Source organism: Heterocephalus glaber, unplaced genomic scaffold (genome assembly GCF_053883595.1).
Source record: "Heterocephalus glaber isolate CG9 unplaced genomic scaffold, H.glaber_assembly_v1.0 deba00000818, whole genome shotgun sequence".
NCBI lineage: Eukaryota > Metazoa > Chordata > Mammalia > Rodentia > Bathyergidae > Heterocephalus > Heterocephalus glaber.
The window spans coordinates 3,413,459-3,439,084 of NW_028258164.1; the positions used below are offsets into that span (position 1 = coordinate 3,413,459).

General features: G+C 35.8%; 1 pseudogene; it reads left to right on the forward strand.

Moving 5' to 3' along the window:
• The first annotated feature begins 4,160 nt into the window (after positions 1-4,160).
• LOC147828929 (DNA mismatch repair protein Msh6 pseudogene) lies at positions 4,161-20,285 on the forward strand (annotated as a pseudogene).
• The last annotated feature ends 5,341 nt before the right edge of the window (positions 20,286-25,626 follow it).

Consider the following 25,626-nt stretch of genomic DNA (forward strand, 5'->3'; position numbering starts at 1 on the left):
GGAAAAGTCTAAGATTTTCCTTCAATCTTACAAAGAAAATTTAAGCACCGAGAACACTGATCTTCACCAAAGCTGTAAACCTCGTAGAGATAGTTTCTCCCATGGTGTGGGGCACATGTTGGCATCAGTACTTCCCACATCACAGACATGAAGTTCAAATATGGTGCTCATGACTAATGATTTTATGCATCTTAGACACACTGAAAACAACAATGTCAATAAGTTTACCATATACTAGCCCATAAAGCATTCCTTTGTAAATATAATAAAATCAAAATTATTGCATGCATATTACCAGATCATAAGGCAATAACACTAGAATGTCATAAATGTATTGAAACTATGGGAACTCGAGAATACTATCTTCTATTAATGAGTCTCAGAACAAATTACAGAAAACATGAGTTTCTAGAATCCAGTTATAATACCATTTGTAGGAAAATGGAAGCACCTTGAGACCATAACATTAAGTGCAGTAAATAAGACACACAGCTTAAATAATACCTGGTTTCTCATAAATGAGAACCACAATATATAATTGAAGTGCAGAATAAAAGATAGACAGTAGGAAAAATCAAAATGAATGTTTGGCATGTGGGTAGTGAACTGAGAGATAGGAGGAATGAAGAGAGGGAAATGAGATCAGAAAAGAGTGACAAATTGTGAAGTGCTGTGTACATGCACCAAGTCCCTATCAAGAATGTGCACATCATGTACTGCAAACATACTGTACCTATATACAAAGGGGTCCAGTGGATTCAGGGAGGGGAGAGGAAGGGTTAAAACCATATTACAAATTATGTACATGTACCAACTCCTCACCATACATGTAATCATCATGTACTACAAACTTGTACTACCAAGAAACAATTTAACAATTAAAAACATCAGACTTGGGCCAGAGATTTAGCTCAGCGGTTCCACTGCCTGCTTTGCAAATGCAAGGTTCTGAGTTCAACCCCTGGCACCAAAAAAAAAAAAAAAAAATCAGACTCGCAAACTTAAATATCACATGGTCTGTTTTATATGAGTAACAAAAAATAAAAATAATTTGAAGAGAAACATATAAAATACATAATAGAAAACAAAGAGAAAGTTCTTTTTCCAGAGTTAATAGGGTCAAGAGATGGGAGGAGGGAGAAAGATGGAGAAGTGGATGAAAAAGATGAAGATGTGTTACATGCGTGTACCAACTTTCCACAATGAATGTGATTATTATGTACTGTGAACATTTACTAATACAAATAAATAATAAAAAAATAATTTGTTCATTTAGCACAAAGTCATATTTGTAAAAGAAAAAAGATTTGATTTATTTCACTAATTGGAAATACCTCACTTGTAATCTGTAAGCAAGACATTTATGATAGATCTACATTGTAAGAGATAGTATAATAAGATTAAATATAAAGGACAAATATTAAAACTATAATATAAATTCCCTGAATGATTTGGTCAGTCTTGCTCATAGCCATAACCCCAACATGTGGAATATTGGGTGATAACATTATAGGCATTTGTTGAATCAATGAGTAAAATTTTGGAAGAAGATGAAAGAATAGCAACTTGGAACATCAGCAGCTCACTGGAATATGGAGATAAATAATCATAATTTTAGTAAGATATTGCTTAGAATTTATTTCAGTTTTCAGCATAATTTAGATAACCCAGAATATATGATTGAAGTAACCAAATTCTGCTGTTGCTTCCGACTCCACTGAACCCTTTAGAAGCGCTCTTTCCATTCATTCTGTGTCCACTTCCTTTTTGGTTGCTTTTTCATTTTTAATTTATGGTTCTCAAATCTAAATTATGCTTTTAATAAAATATCTCTAAATAATACAAACTAATGGATACACACCTTAATTTTTAAAAGTTTTTCGATAGGGATGAACATATAAACTCATTACAAAAGAAAAGAGACAGGAAATAAAAAGAGCTGCTCCCAGGTTAGATCTCAGGCAGGGGCAGCATGTATGGAAGTGATGGAGCCATCCGATCCTTGCTGGCTCCTGTCTCATTGCCATGCAAACAGTGTCCCTGATCAGTCTTAAAAGTGAATATGTGATCATTTGGATACATTTATTAACATTATTTATTAATGGTTAGTGCTATTTAGGGTGTCTCTGGACAGTAGCTGCTGCTCAGCATAAGTTTGGGGCTTTAAGAAATACTTATAAAGTGCAACTGCTTTGGTACAGTTCTGTTAAGGTTCCAGGGAGAACCTCAACAAAGAAGAGAATGAAAAGGTCACCAGGATGTCAAACATTGTCACTTTTAAAAACGACTATCAACACGATGAACAGATTGATTACACTGAGGTAGCAGCAGAGACAAATATTCAAAGATTCAAGCCATAGGACAGAAAGGACATAGGTCCATCATATATATAATTCAACAAACAGGTCCATGAATATATCTCTTTCAGATACTTTTGAACACAAATGTATAACAGAGGGAAAGGACACTGCTTCCTTTAAATGTAATTGCCCTGGTATTCACTCACTGAGGCTAGGAAGCTCAAAGTTTATGAAAAAATTAACAAATTACAACATGTTGCTTATGTTGTTTGACTTGTTTTGAAGTTAGACTATATAGTCTTCAAAAAAACAAAATAGTGTGGATACCACATAACTATTAGCCCTGGTGTCATTTTCAGTGTGAGCTTTCAACTCTTTTCAGTTAAAGTTAATTGATTTGCTGAAAGAAACTGTTTTCTTCTGTGATGTAAATTATAACAGCAGGCATTTAGGAAGTGCTCAGTAAATATCAATTGGTGGCAAGAATCAAAAACTTTTCTTAAGGCCTCTATGTTTTCTCAAATTTCATATTTGAATATCAACTCTATTAATACTAAAAGTAAATAAAAATATTACTTATTAGTCTTTTTTTTTTGGTACCGGGGATCAAACTTGTGCTTGAGAGGCAGGCAGTGGAACCACTGAGACACTGAGCTAAATCCCCGGCCCAGTACTTATTAGTCTTTTTGAAAGTTTCTCAGTATTTTTATGCATTCTGTTCTGATTAAGTCTGAAATTTCTTGCATGAGGAGAATGGAATAGCACTGGGTCTTTTATATTATCGAATTGTATTATTTTATTATTGTCTATTTGTGGAAGAGAATGAGAGAAAATATTTTGTTCAGGACTAATGTTCTTTTAAGTGGTTAATAAACATTTCCCAGGCTCTGTGAAGACCCATGCATCACACCGGGGACTGAAGAAGAGATTCTATAGTTGGTCTTCCCTATGACTGGGTCTGCATTCAGATGTATTGCTGATGTAGCATTAGGAGTTTCTTCTTAATGTTTATCTCAGTCTATGTAGATGGAGGCCAAAAGAGTGTGCCCTCTTCAGGATCAATCAGGTCCCCGGAAAGGAATCATCCATCTCCATACTCAAGAAAGAACTCTTTGCAAGTGCTTTGGGACTTATTTCTTTAACATGTTACAAAAGTGACTGGTTCCTAGACTCCATTCAATTATCTCAAGTAAGTGGATGTTAGTATCACTTGATGGGAGAATACAGAAAGAAACAATGACAAGGAATGGGGATTAAGGGACTCATAAATCTTCTGATTCATTCATAGATGGGCAGGAAGGCTGCGGGGTTTAGTGGAGGAAAGATGCTAGATTAGGAGAACACATGGGTTTGGATTCTGCCTCTACCACTGATTAGCTCTGTTATCCTGGTGAAAGTTAGTCCAGCTCCATAAGGTTCATTTTCCCTATAATGAACCCTGCTTCAAAAAGTAGGAGTTGTGACTTCAAGTGAGATAACACAGGCATAGTCCTACTACATAGTTAATGCTATATCCTTTTCCTTTTTTTTTTGGTACCGGCGATCGAACTCGGGTTCTTGCACTTGTGAGGCAGGCGCCGGAAACACTGAGCTAAATCCCCAGCAGTTAATGTTATATTCTTTGTCTTTCATGAAGACCAGTTTAACCACTGTTTGCTCAGTATGTTCTCACCTATCTAGGCATAACTGTTGTCATTTTCTAATAAATATGCTAATACCAAAAGAAACTAAAAGTTTTTAATCGCCCAAAGAGTCCAAAATTACTTTCATTATGTTCACTGAAAATATAATATTAGCAAGCTGCATTTAAAAATCTGTGAGTGCTTCTAGTTGTTGCATAAACCCTGAACAAAGGAGAGTATGAATAATGCTACAGTTCCCTCCATTCTCTTCCTATCTCGGAGACTTTCAGAGTCTGTAAAATATTATTCGGTAAGTGGAAACACAGCCTCCACTCTTTTCTTTCCCTGAAGAAATGACTAAGATGTATGTTTTCCATTGCTTGATAAGGCTTTAGTTTCTCTCTTGGAGGGTGGAGACAAGGACAGTACATGGACAACTCAATCCCCTTCTCATTCACAAGCCTGGTGCAGGAAGAAGGGAAATGGCCTGGACTACTTCTAACTCCTGAAAGACAGAGTGCTTCTAGAAGGTTTCCAGGAAAGCAGGCTAGCGTGATCTGAGAGAGTGGCACTTTCCTTTGGATATAACATTTTGAAGGATTTGAAGGGTATTGGTTTTTCAAAATAAAACAGAAACGTTTTGGTTATTACTCGCCAGGACTAAGTTCCGTTGTGTAGCAAAAAAATTAAATAAATAAGTAAAATTAAAAAAAAAACAAAACCTTACAGGTCACCCTTTGTTTTTTTTTCATTCTGTTTACCCAACTTGGAATTCTCTCTCTATATCTCTTCATCTATCCTAATCCAAAATTTAAGTTTTCCTAAACCCTCCCTAAATGTGGTAAACCCAAATGAGCTCTTCTTTGTCTGTAAGTTGACAGTTGTGCTACCTGCCTCTCTCCTCTGGCACCTAATCAGGTAGGAGCAGGTCTGATAGTTGTTTTGCAATGATTTTAAATTTACCATACTGAAAAGATGACTTCTTCCAATCCAGATGGTTGGTTTCAGGGTGCCACTTGGTCTAACACTGAGAACTTTCTCTGCATTTGTTGTTTTTGAAATGGATGTTTAGTACTACATGTAATCTGATATTTGTTATTGACTTCATTTGTATTGTCTACTTGGCAAATCATCCAGAAGAAGCAGAAACATGCTTACTCTGATTTGTGACATCACTGCCTATGGTGTGCATGCAAGAGTGGATGTCTTCCAGGATCCTGGTGCCCTTGGGAATCTGAAAAGCCAATTTTTGCTTCATTTTTAGTCTTAGATTGACTCGTATGCTCAATGTATTTGTCTGTCTCTTCTTGATTAAAAAAAAAGTTATATTACTTGAAATTTACAAGGAGATGTTAGAGAATGTAAGGAATCCTGCACATCAAGTTAATTAACTACTAAGGTTTTGGAATAATAAAAATAAAGCTAGGGCTATAAATTTTTAATCAGTGTAACCAATTCACTGGTCTGAATTACTTTAGCGGGAAGCCAGGTCCTAATACCATGAGCAACAGGCTATGGCCCTCAGTTCTTGTGTCTAAGGAAAGAATTCAGATAAGACACATAGGCAGCTACACAGAATATAGGCAGTTATTGCAAAGTGATAGGTTCACAGAGCAGCAGACAAAGAGGAGAATGCACCTTCAAGCATGAAGGTAGGAAAACACCAAGATGGCAGTTACCCCAAATTAAGGCCCAGGCTACATGTGTAAGAATAAATGTGCCCTCAAGAAATATAATTTCCTTTCCCTGAAGTTCATTGTTCTGATTAAGGAAAATAGGGGTGTTTTATCCAACATCAGGAGCAAGAAGATTTCTATTTACTCCTTAGGTAGAACGTTTCCCTTCAGTTTGTTTTGAGAATTTGATTTTGGCAAATGCTTCTCCAAGTCTGGATTTTGTATCAGCCCTGGACCTTATCTGCACACTCAGAGGAAGTTATGTTCTTTTAGGCCGTAACTTGAAAGCATCAGCTTGTTTGAATTTTATCTACAGGTAGAAATTAAGAAAAAGAAGGAAAAAGGACAAAACATCACATCTCCTTTTCATAAATCCCTTTACACAGTTCCTAGACACCTCTTTCCAGGCAGGCTAGTCTAACTTCCTGCCTAACAATGAGAGTGGTCTGTATCTCAAAAAAGTTTTTGCTAAAACCATTTTTTGGGGGAGTATATAGATGAGTTCTAACAATTTGAGGAAGGAGATATGATCAGAACATTGAGTCCTATTTTTACTAAGCAGTGTCTCCAGACTACCAGCTCATCTAACTTTCTAAACCAGCACACAAGGATTTAGGATCCACCCAAGAGTCTGCAAGCACTCCAGGGAGATTGCTTCTCTTCCCTCAACACCAGGAACAAGTGCTGCATAGTCCACACAACCTCCTTTTCTACCATCTTCTCCCTCTGACAGAAGAAAATCATCTCAGCCTGTCAACAACTGTGTTCAGGCAACAGTTCTAATCTCATGCCCTTAAATCTTGTTTTCAGTAGTATTCAAGAACTGAAGGAGTCTCAGACCCTCTCTCACTTGTAGGAATGATCTTCCTAGAGAGGATCCATGGATGTGAGGCCAAAGTTCACTGTCACCCTCTTTGCCCTTTCTTCCCATAAGCATTTATCACTAGCTGAAATTCATTATGCTTTACACATTCTGTCTCCCTTGACTTGAATGTATCCTCCATGAGGGCAGGTTTCTGTATGGGAATGTCTAGTTCTGAATGTCCAAGTGCTTGGAATAGGGCCAGCATGTAGCAGGAACCAAGGAGATGCTTGTTGAATGAATGCATGAATACATACCGGAACTTATGGAGAGCCACACTACGGAGCTGGCCAGGACTACACAGAGGCAGGTCCCACTCTCCTGAGTCTGGGCCTCAATGATTTGTTTGCCACTGCTAATGTCCAGCTTTTCCTTAAAGTGTCTGTGAAGATTCCAGAAGCCACTTTACATACTTAAACTTACAGGGATCTGTGCTAAAGGAGAATCTAAGGAAGGACAAAATGTAATGCCCACAAAAGCTGCAGACATCTTATTGAAAATAGTAAGCTACTAGTTCATCACTAGCTCATCCATTCCTTTATTCAACTGTTTTCCACCGCTTATTGTAAGCTGGAAAATATGTTAGCTGTAGATGAGGCTATGATGGTGAGCAAAACCTCCCCTACTTCTCACAAACAATTTACAATTTATTACAAATTATCCAAACTTTCAATGTTAAATAATGGTTCTCTAGATTGATGAGGTGTTTTTTTTTTATCAGATTTTATATGCTGGTAACAATACAGTTATATAGAGTCAAATTATGATCCTTATCATCCTCTAACCACTCTACCTCCCTCCACCATAGATACTTTCTCCTTTATATGTCTATGCCTGAAATCCCCCGTCTCAATTCATTTACTGAATGTGATTCTTTTCCACATTAAACTACTGTCTGCATATTGCTCTCAAAATTTACTACATTGTTTTCTAATTATTTGTATGTTAATCTTTTTCCACTTCAGTAAAATCTTTTCAAAATAAAGTGAGTTCTTTATTATTATCATCATTATTGTTATTCAATTTTTAACAGTGAAACACTCTCTGATATATAGAATAAAACATGATATGAACCAACTAATGAATGAATGAAAAAATTTTAGCACTCTGCTGAATGATGGGCAAATTTTGAAATTAGATATTGTCACTCTTCGAGAATTTTAATCCTATGCAATAAACATACATTTAATCTGCAATATGAGCTTTTATCTTTCCAGTTTCCCTGTAATTTCTGTGCTTATTTATACATGAGAAATTTGAGCTTCTCTGCCTCAGCATTGATGCCTCCAACGTGTGAGAGTGAGAGAGATAACACAGTGAATGTCTGAAATTCTGAAACATAACCTCTTATTATACATGGTGTGATCAAAATATACTATGGATGTTTAAATTAAAAAAAAATCCTTTTTCACAGTAAAAGAGATTGAGTGCCATTAAACCTCTTCAAGATACTTCCTTAGTTTCAAACACACTAATCCCATCATTTTTGCTGCTTTCCGAAGCAGTTCTATAAATCCTCTTTCCTGAATGTCTTTAGTGGTACTGTAGTGGCTGCCTTGATGTCCTGAATAAATTCAAACATTTAACTTTCATGATCATTTTGACTTTGGGGAAGAGCCAGAAGCCATATGGTGCCAGATATGGTGATGGAGATGGTATTGGGTAGCACTCTGAAGCAGTACTCACTGTGCTTTTTATCATATCTTATAAAGACACTCACAAAAAAGGACCAGAACAGCTTCAGAAAGTGACAAGAACAGTGAAGTAAGTGTGTTTAAAGTGAGGGGGAGTATTTTGAGGGTTAGGTGGATTAATGGTAATGTATCTTTTACTGTAGCAAATTTTTAAAAATTTAAACATTCACTATATGTTTTAATCATACTTTATATCTCTGTTTATGCATCTTACTCCATTCAGTACAGCCTGTTAGAATCATTACCAGTAATCCTGCAGAGATAGCATCATTGTGATTATGACTGATCTCCTTTAGGTTTACCAAATTGTTTTTGTTAGGATTTCTATTTTATTTGGTTTAAAATCTATTCAGTCACACAATTTAACAAACATTTACATAGTGTTTAATATGCAGCTGTTGTTCTGAAGCCACAATGAGAAAATATACCAGCTTAAAATTTTTATGAGAGAAAATATTTATTTCAGAAACTTTCTACCTATTTAATATCCCAGAGGCTGAATATCACAGTCTCTACTGTCATTTTTGTTTCTCTGAAAAATTACCTTTCAGTAAGCCAACATATCTTTAAATAGCATGAAATACATAGCTGAGTAACTGTAAAAATGCACTGCATTGCTTCCCTTGAATTTATTAGGTCATTGTGTTTTTTAATCTTTTTAATGGAAAATATCATAAGAAATAGCAAGAACAGCTGGAATAGTGTGGTGATTTCAAGGAATTAATAGAACTCTGCTTTCATAATTATCAGTTCTTGGACAATTTCTTTAAATGTATTCTTCCACTAATGTTGCCACCCCACCTCCATGCATATTGTTTTTCAGTCAGGATATGAATATGAATCGATCCTTAAATATGCGCATATGCATCTCTAAAACACATGTTGCTGAATTATTTTAACAAAATCACAAAACAATTCTTATTAAAATTGTAACAATTATTTCTTAACTTCAGTGTTCATATGTTCCAATTCTTGCATATACAGTATTTTTTTCTTTTTTGAACAGATAAAAATGTTACATATACTGAAATTGGTTAATAATACCATTAATAATTTTGATACAATATGTCCCTTCTCCTGTGATTTTCCCCCTGGCAGTATACTGGTAACTCATACTTACCATTTGTTCTGTAAATCTTGCAGGATCTGAAATGCACTGATTGCATCTCTATGGTCTCATATTGTGTATTGTTTATCCTTTGTACTTCTTGTAAATTGGTGGTTGGATATAACATAACAATAGAATTCAGTTTCAACTTTTAAAAAAAAAATCTTCAAAAATAGGGATTTAATTTTTCATCATGTGACAAGTAATATTTGTTATCTTAGTTTTTGTGATGTCTTCCTACTCTTGATGATCATTTTTTAAATCAATTCAGTTACTTGTAGCTGTGAAAACATATTACTCTAAGACTAACTTTGATGGTGTTATTTCTTAAAATATTTCTATAAAAGGACATTTTACTTCCTTCACTGTTTATCAAATGATACAATTAGTATAGAGAACTCATCATAAATACCTAATTCTTTCCCTTTACTTGCCATGTTTCAAAATGAATGTTCATTAACATTCACCAGAAATTATTCTTTTTTTTTTCTCTTCCTGATATTATGGTGAGACAATAAGTTTAAATATATTTGTTATTTCACAGTACTGGAATTCAGAATGACCTAAATTTGAGCGGTGGGAAATGCTTCAAATTACCTTTGGTCCTTGAGATAGAGCCCTTCTGCACTTTGATGGATGACTTCTTGTTGGGTGTGACAAGTGAATCTAATATATTTTATTTCTCAGCTCTAGGATTAGCTGTTACTCCAAAGAACACTTGTTTATTTTAGCAGCAAATGATATTTGAAAAACCCAATCTACATTCTTACTGTGGTCATTGCTTTTTGCTCATTACTTTTTCCAGGCCTTTCTATGGACAAAGAAAGATGAATTGAATACTTTTTTTTTAAAAGAAAATGTACTAAGGAACAAATATTGATACTTTCTATTAAAATGTAGCCTACAGATTTTACTTAATGTCTAGTCTATTCATAATGTCATAACTAAATACCTTAGACTGGATAATTTATAATAATGTACTTTATCGTTCATGGTCCTGGAGGCTGGGAAACCCATGATGCAGGAGCTGCATATGTCATGTCTGGTGAAATCTCACTTGACTTCAGAGCTGCTGCCTTCCACTGTGTATCCACAGGGCAGAAGGGCAACAGATAACAAGACCCCTCAAGCTTCCTGCTAGGGATGCTGACCCCTCTCCTGAGGCCTCTGCCTGCAGCCTGAATCACCCCGTACAAGCTCTACTTCCTCATTCTTTCACTTTGGGGTTTAAGTTTCAATTCAGAAATGTTGGTGGGACGAACAGTCAAACTACAGCACTTGATTTCTTTTATTTTACATTTGTTTGTTTTTTCTTCTAAAACAAGAATCCTGACAAACACACTGAAAATGGTGGAATTTAAATAATGCACATTCATCTACTTTATTCTACATTGAATACACTGTATAAATCCACTAGAGATGTTTATTAGTGTTTGTCCTTTTAGTTTTAAATATTTGTATATTTATCTATAACATATATGTGTATACCTTTCTTCTTTTTAAAATAAATATTATAAAGTAGTCTTTAACTTTTCTGCTTTATTTACTGTTTCTTTAGTTCTTTTTTTTTTTTTTTTAAAGAATTGTATCTTTGTTTCAATGATAACCTTATAATACTATTAGCTTCCCTCTCTCCCTTTCTTGGTTATTATCTATCAATTCATCTTGTTAATTAATTTTAAAAATAACCAGAATCTTGCTTGTTTTGCTGAACTTCTATCTCTCCTCTTTGTCACCTAATTTTATTACTTGATGTTCTTTCATTTTTGACTGTTTTCTTCTAGTTGCTCTATGTATTTTTAATTGAAGAATTTAAATATAATAAAGAACCATGTAGTCTTTGCCTCTGTTTCTCAATTAGTAAACTAATATGTAACTTACTTTGCTATATCTCTTAAAGGACATTATTGAGAATTTACTGTAAGAAGAAAAGAAATCAAATTTATTATTTTATTTCCACTAGCAGTATTTTCAATTCAAAGGGAACTAATCTATAAATATGTTACATTCAGAATAGAAAGTGAACAGACTTGTAGAGTCTTGATGTCAAAAACCAAATGTTCATCAGATTTGAGCCTTAACATTATAGATTTCTAGGTAATTTCCATTCTCCTAAAGCTTAAGGGGCTCTGAAAAGTTTTTGACTTTTGGTATTTTTGTTCAAATGCAATCGAGGTTATTTTAACTTGTTTCTTTATTTTAAAAAGTTATTCTCATAATTAATAAAAGAAATCATAAAATACTTTATAACACATGAGGATTAAACATATACTGAATAACTGTAAATTCTGTCTTTCAAAATTAATTAGATTTTATGTTGGATGAAAAACAATTACTGTAGAAAATAATGGATAGCTCCAGTTTGATGAGTTCAATAGCTGTGCATTCAGTGGCGGGTCTCTGAGTTGGAAAGTAGGAAAAAAAGTAATACAAGGTTTTCATAATGGGGAGTGAGCTTGTATATTCTTCAAACACATCCCATCAGCCACCGGGATATCTTTTATTTGGGTGACCCTTTCTCCAGCTCCTTGAACCTTATGCTCAATCTTTGTGCTGTGGAACAAGTCTACTCAAAGGCTTTCTGCTTGCCTCTGTGTGACTCTGTCAGTGCATTTTTGCTTGGGACTGAGGTACAATCATTTGTTTCCAGCACTGTGGTTCCCTTATTAGAAAAACTCAAAAAGAGAAAGTTAGGTGCTGGGGATTTAGCTCAGTGGTTCCACTGCCTGCCTAGCTAGTGCAAGGTCCTGAGTTCGATCCCCAGTACCAAAAAAAAAATAAAGAAAGAAAGAAAAAAGAAAAGAAAAGAAAAAGAAAGTCAAACTCTGGTGGCAAATACAAAATAGCTCTTCTCTTTTAAATAAGAAATTATTCTCCTCAAACTGTTTAGTTCTAAAAGGTAGTTAAAGGTTAATGTAAAGGTAAAGAAATCTATATATTTTCCCCCTTCTGGAGTTTTATGATACCATTCTGCTGTCTGAAGAATGTTTATGAGATAGATTAGAGGGTTTTTCTCTTTTTTTTGCAGCACAAGTTTACCTCTGTCTCTGTGCGTGCCTTGGTCTCTGTCTTACGGAGTTGTGTAGGATGAAAAGAATGCCATCTTGGAAAACATTTTCTGCCCTACTTTGTTGTCTTCACTCATAATTTCTTCCTCTTTTCCCAAAGACCACCAAAGAGACATATTGGCCAGCTCAGATGGAAGATTATTTACACTTTGAACGTATCCCACAGTTCTTTTCTTAGAGACTTGTGTTCTCTGTGTCCTTGTTTGCAGCAAGAAACAGACTGATTCTTCACGACTCCTGCAGTACTGAGAGGCCACTCCATGCCAGCAGGGCGAGCTCTGGGGTTCAGTCTTGTTCCAATCTTAGCAGTGAGGGGAGCAGCCTCCATTCCAGGCTCCTTCCTGCTGGCTTGGTTAAAGGAGGAATTTCCCAGACCCTGCACTCTGCCTTTCAGAGATAATTTCTCTTTCATAAAGGCTGACATAATGACACTGCCACCTACTCCTAATGCAATGATAATGAAAGTGATGTTTCCATAGAACAATATACTCTGAGCTGGGAATTTAAACAGGAATAGAAAATGTAGCACCACCTCAGAGCAAGCTGATGCACACTGATAACAAGCACCTAGACTTCCGCGCCTTACTCCTCAGCATGCACTTGGAAGACATGAGTAATTATTTCTTATCTCCTTTTACACTGTCTTCAACATCCAATTTCAGTTTATTGCTCCAGCCACACTGGCCTCATCGCATGGATCTCCCTTCCTGCATCAGGCTTTTTCTTTCTGCCTAGAATTCACTGTCTGTCATCTGCCATCAGATCTTCCCCTGGGTGCCTCCTCTGCTCACTAAATTCCTGCAGAGGTTTTCTCTCCAGTATCTAAGGTGGTCCTATTCACTCACTGACTAACTATCTTAATCACATTTCTTCATAAGCTCTGAATTGATTTTATTATCAGTTTGATTATTTTGCAAACTCAGCTTTCCCACTCAAATACGAGGCAATATGCTTCATTAATGTCCATCTAGCATGCACAGCTAGGTCTCCAGTCCTTAAATAAGTAAACACTGTGCCGAGTAAGTGATCATTCTGTATTTTCTGCCTTTGCATGACAGATTTCTAGATTGAAAAGTTATTTTAAAATCAAAAACATTTAATATTTCTTGAATATAACTCTTACATCAAGTAATAAATGAGTATCCAAAATATGAATGTGCTCTTGCAAAAATCCAAAATTCTGATAAAGTCCAGAGGAGCCATTAATGATCTCTGGAAACCAAGATATATCACGTAAAGGTACAAGATCCCAATGACGAATGTAACTGTATTGTATACCTAAGATGCACCAATAAACTTAATGGAAAAAAAAATGATCTCTGGAAGAATCCAAAGTGACAACATGGGTCTTTCTAGATAACTCATTAATTGGCTTACATGACTTTGGTGACATAATCTCTGCTCCCTCCAATACAAGCTAGAAAGCACAACTGAGTGAGCAGTGTCAGTAAATTTTTGTTAAATTAGGTGATTTTAAATGTTTATATTATTTTGTGGTTGATAACCAACATGTATATTATATGTTCTTTGGAATATATTTCATAATACAAGAGATTACCATAGCCATTAACACAATGTGATGAAAATAGATTTAAAGGACTTGCTTGCCTTTAGGTAGCTTTCAAAAGTTTGGTGCAGTGGTGACACTCTGAGGAGGAAACCAGGGAACAATCTTCTACTTTCCTCGAAGGAAGTCCGTCCAATTTTGTTACTTCCTAGAGTTAATTATCACCATTTGGCCAAATTGGTAGAAGGATATAGAGACTCTACCCTTGTATCTGTAAAGAATTTTATTAAGTTGCTAATAAGCTTGGGTCTGAATATTGAATTAGCATAATTGAGTGGTTGTTGGGGAAAATTTGGAAAGGCAATTCAAATTACCAGTTGGCTGCACCAGAAAGATAGAAATCCTGTCAACACTCAGTTGGTCTGGTAACAAAGCATCATCTCAAGCCTGCCTTTCTGTGTGGCTGTGTCCAGCAGTCTCCATTTTACAGCTAATTCAAGTGGCGTTTCTGCTAGAATCTGTGTTCAGATATGGTGACTGGAAGAAGGTGACTTAGCATCATAGTAGAGTGCCTATGTTTCTGCCTTTCCTTTCCAAGGTCCTTACTGTTGTGTGAGAATGTGAGAATGTGTGTTATGTCTTCTACTAAAGTCTGAACTCTTGTCTTCCATCTGTGCTAAGAGTTTGGGGGAAATGATTGTAAGTCAGCATAGTAACTTTGCTTAGAAATGTGAATATGTCTTCTGTCCATTTCCACTCAAAAAATATGTTTTTGTTTATTGTTTTAAAGACCAGATACACGGGGTGATCAAAAACTATGGTGAATGTTTGAATTTTAAAAAATCATCACGATAAAACATACATTATCATTAATCCCCCTTAAAATCATCCCTTAATATTTTGGGAAAATAAAAACGCATTTATCCCAGACTTTCACACAGCTAATGGGTTAAGATATGGAACAACTTTGCAAATAAAATATACATTTGAAGAAAATTACTACTTTTCTGTCATAAATTGGCCAGGTGGAAGGTAATTTGTAACCTTGTAGAGTTCTTTTTCACTAATCCCCACCCCCACCCTTTCTTTCTCTTTGGTGAGCAAGTTCTAAAGCCTGGACTCTCTTAAAAAACTTTTTTTCCAACAAATCAATTTCCTTTTCCAAATAATTTTATCTTTAATATTTCCTTCACTAGGGCTGGGGATTTAGCTCAGTGGTTTCGCCACCTGCTGTGCAAGCGCAGGGACCCAAGTTTGATCTCTGGTACCAAAAAAAAAAATATATATATATATATATATATATATATATATATATATATATATATATTTCCTTCACAAGTGAAAAGCAGAGATAATGAATACCATGATTCAAATATATTAAAACATTTATGAGAATTTTGTACTGTAGGAAACTGTATGTTTCAATGTGTCTTGGACAAGACAGACAGATAGTTCATTCTAATGTAGAAGTTTAATGTAGCATGGTTATAGTTCTTCTCTGTATAAGTGATAAATTAAAAATAAATACAATAAAAGCAAGAGAGCATTTAGAATAGTATTGAAAAGCTTCATTCAAGAGCATAAAATCGCTATAATATAGCATTAACAGACCGAGGTCCCGAGTTGCACAGAACATGCCGAATCAGCCTACACCCAGGCAACAATCCACTGGAGCCCCCACACACACTCCTCTGTACAGCCACCTGGTTCCACACTACAAAGACACAGAGGACAGTGGACCACCAGACCACGATACTGAGTCCTGCTGCTCCCGGCCCAGAGGTAGGGGCTTCTGAGCCACCATCCCACTGCTCCTGGTCGAGAGGAAGGGGATTCCTGGCCACCATCCCTCCTGCTGCTCCCAGCCCAGAGGAAAGAGCTTTTGGGCCACCTTCTGTCACACTGCTCCTGGCCCAGACAAAGGGGGTTCCCAGCCACCATCCCTCCCACCACTCCGGGCCAGAGGTAGGGGCTTCTGAGCCACCATCCCACTGCTCCTGGACCAGAGGAAGGGACTTCCCAACCTCCATCCCTCCCGCTGCTCCCAGCCCACAGGAAAGGACTCTTGGGCCACCATCCCTACTGCTGCTCCCGGCCCCTGTCCCACCTCTCCCAGATCAGAGGAGGTAATCTGTGCAGGTGCCAACAGCGCCCTCCCCCCCCAGTCGAAATGAGAAAACACATAAATAAGTCTCAAAACCAGACTTCCAGATCATCTACAGAAACCCCAAAGGGAAATGAGATGGAACACTCTGATACTCAACCACCTGGACCCACTGAACTGGCAACAAAAGGGGATCTGGAAAAAATGAAATCAGAAATAATTTCTCAGATAACAGGAGAAATTGTGCTCCTAGTGCAAGACATGATTAATAAATCTAGAGAGGAGCTCAGGAACATGATGGAATCCCAACATAAGAAACAAATGGAATCCATAAAACAGATGCAAATAGATTTCCAGGACATGAAAAACCCCATTGAAAGTCTACACAGCAGAATGAGCCAATGTGAGGACAGAATTTCAGATATAGAAGATAAGATTACAATTAGTGACCAGGAAAAGAAAAATTGCTTCAAAATTATAAGGGAACATGAGAAATCAATCCAGCAGCTGCTAGATGATGCAAAGAAGAATAACATAAGATTGACTGGAGTCAATGAAGAAACAGGAGAGAGTGCAGATGACATAAAAAATCTCTTCACAGAAATAATGGCAGAAAACTTCCCAAGCAGGGGAAAAGAACTTGACATACAGATAAGTGAGGCATATAGGACTCCAAATAGCCTTGATTAAAAAAAAAATCTACACATAGGCATATAATTGTTAAGATTCCAGAAACTCAACAGAAGAACAAAGTTCTACAAGAAGTCAGAGAAAAGAAACAAATCACATTCAAAGGAAAGCCCATCAGAATCACAGCAGACTTCTCAACACAAACCATCAAGGCAAGAAGAGCTTGGAGTGACATATTCCAAGCCTTTAAAGGAAACACCCTCCAAACCCGATTGATGTACCCTGCAAAACTATCTTTCAAAATTGATGGAGAAAGAAGATACTTTCATGACAAAGAGCACCTTAGGAACTTCGTGAATACCAAACCAGCACTCCAAAGAATTTTACACAATATCCTAGAAACAGACATTGAGGATCACAACCCCAGGAAGCAAAGCAGAATGAACCCATCTGGCATAACAAGAAATTAAATGTAAAAGGGGAAAACCCAACAAAAAGAAAAAGTCATGGCAATGACAAGTCAATATGTTTCAGTTATAACCATCAATGTTAATGGTCTCAATTCACCAATCAAAAGAAATAGACTGGCAGAATGGGTCAAGAGGCAAAATCTAACAATATGCTGCATACTAGAAACACCCTTCATTCAAAAGGAAACTCATAGACTGAAAGTTAAAGGTGGAAAACAATACTCCATGTGACAGGAACCTGAAAAAAAGCAGGAGTAGCTATCCTCTTGGCAGATCAAGTAGATTTCAAACCAACACTGATTAAGAGAGACGAAGAAGGACACTACATCCTTGTAAAGGGAAGAATCCTAGAGGAAGAGATGACAATCATAAATATCTAGGCACCAAACACTAGTGCACCCAACTATATAAAACAAATACTAATGGACATGAAAAGTCATATATGCACTAATACAATTGTAGTGGGGGACCTCAACACCCCAGTGTCACAAATAGATCAACTAGACAAAAAATAAGTAATGACATACTAGAACTCAATCGAACTCTTGAACAAATGAACTTACCAGATGTTGACAGAGTCTTCCACCCCACAAAATCAGAATTCACATTCTTCTCACCTGCACATGGGTCATTCTCCAAACTAGACCACATACTCACACATAGAACATGTTTAAGTAAGTGCAAAGGAATTGAAGTTATCCCCTGTATATTATCAGACCATTGTGTGATGAAATTGGAGATCCATAGGAAAAGAAACTCAAAAAATTTCATAAACACTTGGAAATTGAACAACACACTTCTGAATAACCAATGGGTCACAGAGGAAATTAAAGAAGAAATCATACAATTCTTTCAATTAAATGACAATGACAATACAACATATCGGAATCTATAGGACACAATGAAAGCAGTCTTAAGAGGGAAATTCATAGTAGTGAATACGCATATTAGGAAAACAGAATGAGCCCAATTAAACAACCTGATGCAGAACCTCAAGCTTCTAGAAAAAGAGGAACAGGACAACCCCAGAGCTCATACAAGGGAGGAAATTATAAAGATCAGAGGAGAAATCAATGCAATGGAGACTAAGAGAACTATACAAAAAAATCAATGAATATAGCATTAACATTGATGAACTCAGTAGTATAAAGATTACTATTATAACTCAAAACATAACGCAATCCCAATCACATTTCCAACCACATAATTTCAGAACAAAACAATTTTGAACAAATATATTGTAAAATTTATATGAAAGAATAATGGAGGACAAATAGGTAAATCAATTTAAAAAAAATAAAAGAAAAGCATGCGGAATTGCCCAACTAGATTTTTAAAACAAATACTTAAACTCTATGGTAACACAAGTGGAATTAGTACAGGAACCGCAAAATAGAACAGTGGAGCAGAATAGTCATCTTAGAAAAAGAACTACGTAAATGTAGAAAAATTGTTGATAAAACTAGGACTACAAAAAGTGAACTAAGATTGGGAAGGCTGGCTCAACTATAAACAAAATCAAAGTAAGGTTTTTATCTTATACCATAAATAAGAAATTTAAATGTAAAAATAAAAATACAAGTCTAATAGAAGAAAACTTATGACAGTACTTTGTAAGATAAGAATGGGAAGAATTTCTTAAAAGATCTTAAAAGCGTAAATCACACCATAAAAAGGAGATCGATTTATTATTAGGGTGAAAGCTTCAAGCCATTGAACAGACATAATTAATACATAAATGACTCTCTAGGAAAATATATTAGCATTTCTGAAAACCAGAAAAGAAATATGTATATTTTGTATACATTGAAATCCTTCAAAAACAAGAAAAAATAAGGCAAGATATTCCACAGAAAAATTGCAGAAAGAAAAGATTTTCATGGATAATTCATGGGTGGGGAAATTCATATAGATGAGAAGAATATTAAAATGTTAAAACTCGTAGCAAATTTTAGAAATTCAAGTTGAAATGAGGTAACAGATTCATCAATCTAAATTTCAAAAATTATAAAATGTGCAATAACAATTCTTGAAAAGAAAGGCCCTGGCCAGAAGAATATGAGTTGAAATCTACCAAAAAGGCCTATAAATGCTATTGCACCAAAACTATTGAGAAGAAGTTGGATAATTTGATAAATGCCGAGAAACATATCATAGAAGGACTGCATGCAACAACTATTCTACAGTTTCAATAAAAATTTTAAGGACTTGGGCCAGGGATTTAATTCAGTGGCACCACACCTGCCTCACAAGTGCAAAGTCCTGAGTTTGATCCCCAGTACCAAAAAAAAAAATTATAAGGACTGACAATGAGCTGCCAAGTGAACTGCAGTGTCAGATGTTTTATTGTACTTTGTAAACTATAGTCAAGGAGGTCATGGTTCTATGTGTTGCCTAGTAACTGCTACTAGAAGACACTCCACTCTTCTCAGAGTTTAAAGAATCATGGAATATCTCTGCATTCTGAAGACTTTTTTGGAGGTGATTTTATGCCTAATGACATTATAATAGGCTGTGAGGAACAACAAGAGGAAAATGGCAAAGCCATTTTGTGTGCTTGTTGCTGGACAAATATGGAGGTCTCGTACACTCAATAAGGCAGGCTGACCCATTAGTTGAAATGGCCAGATGGGTTGTTAGGCGCCTGTCGAAGTAGTACGGTCATACCAGTTGATAGTGTTTACTAGACTCGGTGCCTCAGATAAAATAATGCCTGATGAGACTACATGTTTTGGTTGAATTGAGTGAAACTGCCAGCATACTTAGGCATACAATAGCACATTCTCTGGTGCTTGTGGATGAATTAGGATGAGGTACTGCAACATTTGATGGGGCTGTAATAGCAAATGCAGTTATTAAAGAACTTGCTGAGACCATAAGGTGTCATACATTGTTTCCTGCCCAATATCACCCATTAGTAGAACATTATTCTAAAAATGTTGCTGTGCACCTCAGACACATGGAAAGCATGGTTGAAAATGAGCATGAAGACCCCAGTCTGGAGACTCTTACCTTCCTCTATAAATTCATTAAAGGGGCTTGTCCTAAGAGCTATGGCTTTAATTCAGCAAATCTTGCTAATCTCCCAGAGGAAGTTCTTCAAAAGAGACATAGAAAAGCAAGAAAATTTGAGAAGATGAATCAGTCACTATGACAATTTTGTAAAATTTTCCTGGCTAGTAGAGGGTTATCTATAGATGTCGAAGCTCTCCATAAATTGCTGACTTTGATTAAGAAATTGTAGACTACATTGGAAGGTTTGAGTTGACTTTTGACAAAGGTGATAACTTCAGACAAAATTATGATATAATAAACTTTATTTTAAAAGAAATTGTTGATAAGAACTTTGAGAATGAATTCTCAGGCCAAGCTTCTGTACATATGAGGTAGTACAAATCACATTTTTAAAAAAGAAAGTCTGATTGCTTTTAAAACAATCTGGAAATATTTAACACAGTTAAAAGTGCATTATCATCTTTAGGTAATACCCTGGATTTAGAAACCAATTAATTCATAGATTGTAAAGAACCTAAAGATATTTATTCTGATTCCAGTCACAGTAGTGGAGAGCAGGAAGAAACTAGATGTTTATCATGAGGAGGAGGTAAATACAATATGGCCATGCATGCAACACAGTAGTGTGATCTGCAGCAGTTATAATCAAGTCATGGCACCCTACACATGCATACAGTAGCATGAGTAGATCTCTAGTGACAAGTGACAGAAGCAATAATGAAATAATAACATTCCAAACAAAACAGTGTAGTTATTTTATAAAGATGCATGTATTCTTACAGAAACATCAAGCTTATAGGTACAGAGGGAAATGGGAATAGGGATTAGCAACCAGGGTAGGAAAAGAAAATCAAACAATAAGAGTGAACTTGCCAGGACTGGTGATGATAACATAGTGTGAAAAGAAGAGTTATAAAGAAGAGTATGGTCATAACAATGCTCAATACCTGAATGCTGCTTCTGCCCCAGCCACATACTTACACCTGAGCATCTACTTCCTAGGCACCACTGGCTTACTGTGCAGACGGGAGAAACACATTTGACCTTCATATTCAATATTTTGTATTATTCCTATCTACTCACAAGAAATAACTAAGAAAGGGGATTTTCCATCACCAATTAGAGCTGTGGAAGTTCACCTAAAACGTTGTGAGGGTTCCTGGTTAAAGAAACTGCAGAGTTTGGCTAAGAAAGACATTGTTCTAAACTTATTTGAGAGGTTTTAACAATTTCCCTTTCTTTACTAAAGGAAGGGAGGTGTCAACCATTATACTGACACTCTTCAGCTGACATTTGTCCACCAGTATTATGTTCACCTGATCATGACAAAGTCTTTGTGGATTTGTTTTCCTTGATGGCAGGCCAGGAATTTTCTGGCATAAAATTAATGATGTCTCCTACATTATAGTAAAAACAGAAGTCTTCTAACTCTGCCAGACATCCAGGAGAGTTTTGGATCTTAATATGTTACAGTACTTAATTAAGCTATTTTATCTATATTTCATTGATGTGGAATTAAACATAGGGACATTTTTACACAGGAACTGTCCTGAAGTGGATAAGGCTTCCTAATCTCTATTAATGCTGTTTAATTCTCTTTAATTGATGTATTTGAGACCTAGAAGCAGAGCATTCAATTAACCTCAATAGGGGATGGTAGCCCTTAATCTGAAGTGCTATGCTGTGCTCTGAATTATAATGAAGAAAAACATGAAAACAATTTTTTATCTTAATAAAAATGTATGCGTGCACTTTTTTTTCTGTACAGAAAAGAGAAAGCTAGGCATTTGAAAACAAGATATTAGCAAATAAATCCCATGAAATTTAGTGGCATGTAAGTCCTTGCTTCCTGTTTTGTAAATTAGAAATGGTTACTTGATCAAGCTCAAAAATGTAGACAAGTAAGGATTTACAGCCAAACTCTAAAAACAGCCAGCCATTTATTCTGGAGAAAAAAACAGCAGCTTTCTGACTCTAAATTATTTAATCATAATCTACAGATAATTGTTCATATTTATTTAGAAGATTTAGTGAGATACTGTGTAAAAATATTTATTTACCATACTGAGCACATAGCATGTGTGTACAGTGCAATGTGACATTGAAAAACTTTAAAATTCCCCTTTGTGTCTTGCTGTATATATTAGTTTGTCACTTTTAAGAGTTTATGGCATGTGACAGAAGTCTGAGGGAAATAGGAAGTGTTAATGGTAATTTTTGGAAGATGAAATGTTAAAGAGGGAAATATTTTCAAATTTTTCTCTTTTCAATAAGTCAATATTTAGAAATGTGTTAATACATTCCAAGCTCCATGAATTAGAATCTTAAAATATATTTTAGGGCATTATTTCTAATAAAATATGCATTATGAACATTTATATTTGGTGGAAACTTGCTATTGAAATATATTCCAGTTAATTGTCATAATAACCATTCATCTAAAAAGAATAACACTCTGGGGATTTAGCTCAGTGGTTCTGCTGCCCACCTCTCAAGCATGAGGACCTGAGTTTGATCCCCAGTACCAAATAAATAAATAAATTAATTAAATTAAATAAAATGAATAACACATTGAAAAGCTATTTTGACTCATGAATATCATCAGGATATTTTCATATAACACTTTTCCTACCACAAAGCAATATGTCTTTGTAGTTTCTGGCAGATGTGGTGATCATTTATATCTTCCCAGTCATAGTACATTGAGAAAGCCCTGTTTGCTTCTGTCATTTTTCCTCAATAATCTATTCTAGTGTTCGGAATCCCAGATCTTGAGATTTATTTCACTGTAATCTATTCCACTGGGGGTCTAGGAATCCCTTGTTAAAATGCAGATATCACAGGTATTAACCAATAAATCTTCATTAAAATCATAGTATAGACCATCACATTGATTGTGTTCATCTATCTGGGCTGCTCAAGTCATGCTGAGAAATAGCTGTGAATAGATCTTTTATGTTTCTGCTTGTCTTGAGAATGAAGTCACCGAGTTCTCTTTGTTTTGGATGATGTTGGCAAAGGTGCTTGTATAGTGAACCACTTTGATAGAGACAGGGTCTTCCCTCAGAACAGAAGATTGTTTTCTCTCTGATATACTACATTAATATGTTCCATCAAAGCAAAATTCAGGTAGGTTTGCTTCAGTCTATTATAAAAGATGGGGTTTCCTAAGCTTGAGATTCCTCATCTAGAGACTACTGTGTGCACATCACCCACCTAGGCACTCTCCATGCCTCGTATCTGTGAAACATGATATGATAGGCTTCATGCTCAGGCCCAATGTGAAAAGGGAATGTTTTATTGCTGGCTTATGCTTCTGAGGAGACAAGAAGTAAATTGCACTGGAATGGGCAAGTGCCATTGTTAGGGAAATATTGAAGTGAAATATTTACAAATCATTACAGAAAATAACAGGGATCCTTCTATACTGCATTTTCAAATGAACATTAAACAAGAGAATGCTTGGGCATTCTAAGCTCTCCTATTCCCCCCTTCCACTTTAATCCATTTCCTAAAAAAAATTGATGGATTAATTATTCTGAAATCCTCATCAATTCCTGCCAAACTACAGCTCAAAATTCTTCTAATGCATCTCTGTTATCTTTTTAAAATATGACTAAATTTGCTACGATGACTCACAAAGCCCTGCCTGATCTGATCCCTTGTTATACCTTCACCTATGATCATCCCTCTCACTTTTTCTTCCCCACCACGTTGGCCAGCTTAATACTCATCAAACTTGTCAAGATTTCTCTCATCTTGGAAACTTCACACTTGCTTTTTCCCCCCCAGAGATCACGTTTTCTTGCTTGTTCATGTCATCCAAGGCTCTTAGTAAATCACACTTTATAAGAAAGTTCTTCCTTGACCACATCAATAAAATAGCACTCATTAATTCCTGTCTTATATTTTATTTTCTTTCATCACACTTTTAATTACATCTTTGTACTTGAAAATCCTAGTGGAAAGCTAAATTATTTCATTTTCTTTCATGATTTTTAAAACCAGTTTTACATACTTAAGGCAAGATGCCAACTGCTGATCTTTCTATTAGCCAACTGGGCTACCTGTTTTATTCTTCCCTGGAGCCTGGCGATTAACGCCTATGGGAATCTCTTTGGTCAGGCTTCTAGGAACTCTTTCAACACATTACTCTTTCAATTTTCTCTGCTTCATTAACTGAGAACCACCCTTTGCATTATCTTTCCTGTAAGTTTTTCTTAAACCTGCATTTTAAATCCATCACATAGTCTTCTTATTTTATTTTATTTTATTGGCTTCTAATATTTTTATTAATCAAAACCTCATCAATTGTCCAGAATTTTTTCTTTTGCCGGTAGAAGGGAATTCCCTTAGAAGGAAATCACTGCATAACAATTTATTATTTTGGGGGTTGGCTATGGCTTGTATCTAGATGTCTTTCCAAAGCCTTATAAAGTCATAGGTGGGGGTTCTCAGAGGTGGCTGGATCTAGGGTGTGTGAATTGAATTAAGGGTGTGTGGTACAAAATTAGTGCATTGATTAATTTATCATAATTCTAGGTGTGGGTAATGGGAAGCCCCACCTGGGTAGGGGTTGCCCCACCAGAAAGGCCTGTAGCCTGGTTGGGATAAAAGGGAAAGGAGACCTGCTGCTACCTTCTGCCTGCCTTTGCATGGACAGTAAGTTCTTTGAGATGCCCCTCTCCCATGCCACCCTGCTTTGGAGCCAGCTGACCATGGACTGAGACCTGTATAAATTGTGAGCCAAAATAAACCTTTCCTCCTTTAACGTTGGGTGTTAGGCATTTTGTCTCAGCAAAGAAAAAAGCAACTAAGATGGGAGGGGATTTTTAAAAAAATGAGTCCTTTACTCTTTCAAGAATATTAATTCAATTTGCAGAATAGAAACCATAACAGCATTATCTATTTAACACAGAACCTAACACCAAGTCATACAAATCCTGGACATTCAATAAACACTTAGAGCTAAGATATCTAATATGGTAACTACTAAATGAGGTGACCCTGCCCCAAATTGAGATGTGATTTAAGTATAAAATTGACTTAATATCTAACATAAGAAGTTAATATAGCTTATTACTAATTTTATGTTGATCATATGTGAAAATAATAATGTTCTGGTTTAGTGTGTTAAAATACATTTTCAAAATAGATATCATTTTTTTCTTTCTTTAAAGTTTCTGCCAGATAATTTATGATTATTTATGTGGCTCACATTCTATTCTGTTAGACAACACTGACCTGTACCATTAAAAACAGTAAACAACAAAAATTGCAGTGATAGGGCCAGGATTTATCTCAGTGGTTCTGCCGCCTGCCTCGCAAGCTCAAGGTTCCAAGTTCAATCTCCAGTACAAAAAAAAAAAGAATTGCAATGATAAATATTTATACCTTACTGCAGGGTACTACTTACTTATTTACTTGATTGTTATACCTGTGGAGATTCTTGTTCTTCTTTTTTGGTGGAAAATAAGGAGAGTCTACTTTTGTCTTATGGCTACTTGCCTAAATTCTATAGCTACTCTGGAACTTTAAGGTTCTGTGGTGTCAGGTACGTGGTGAACCCT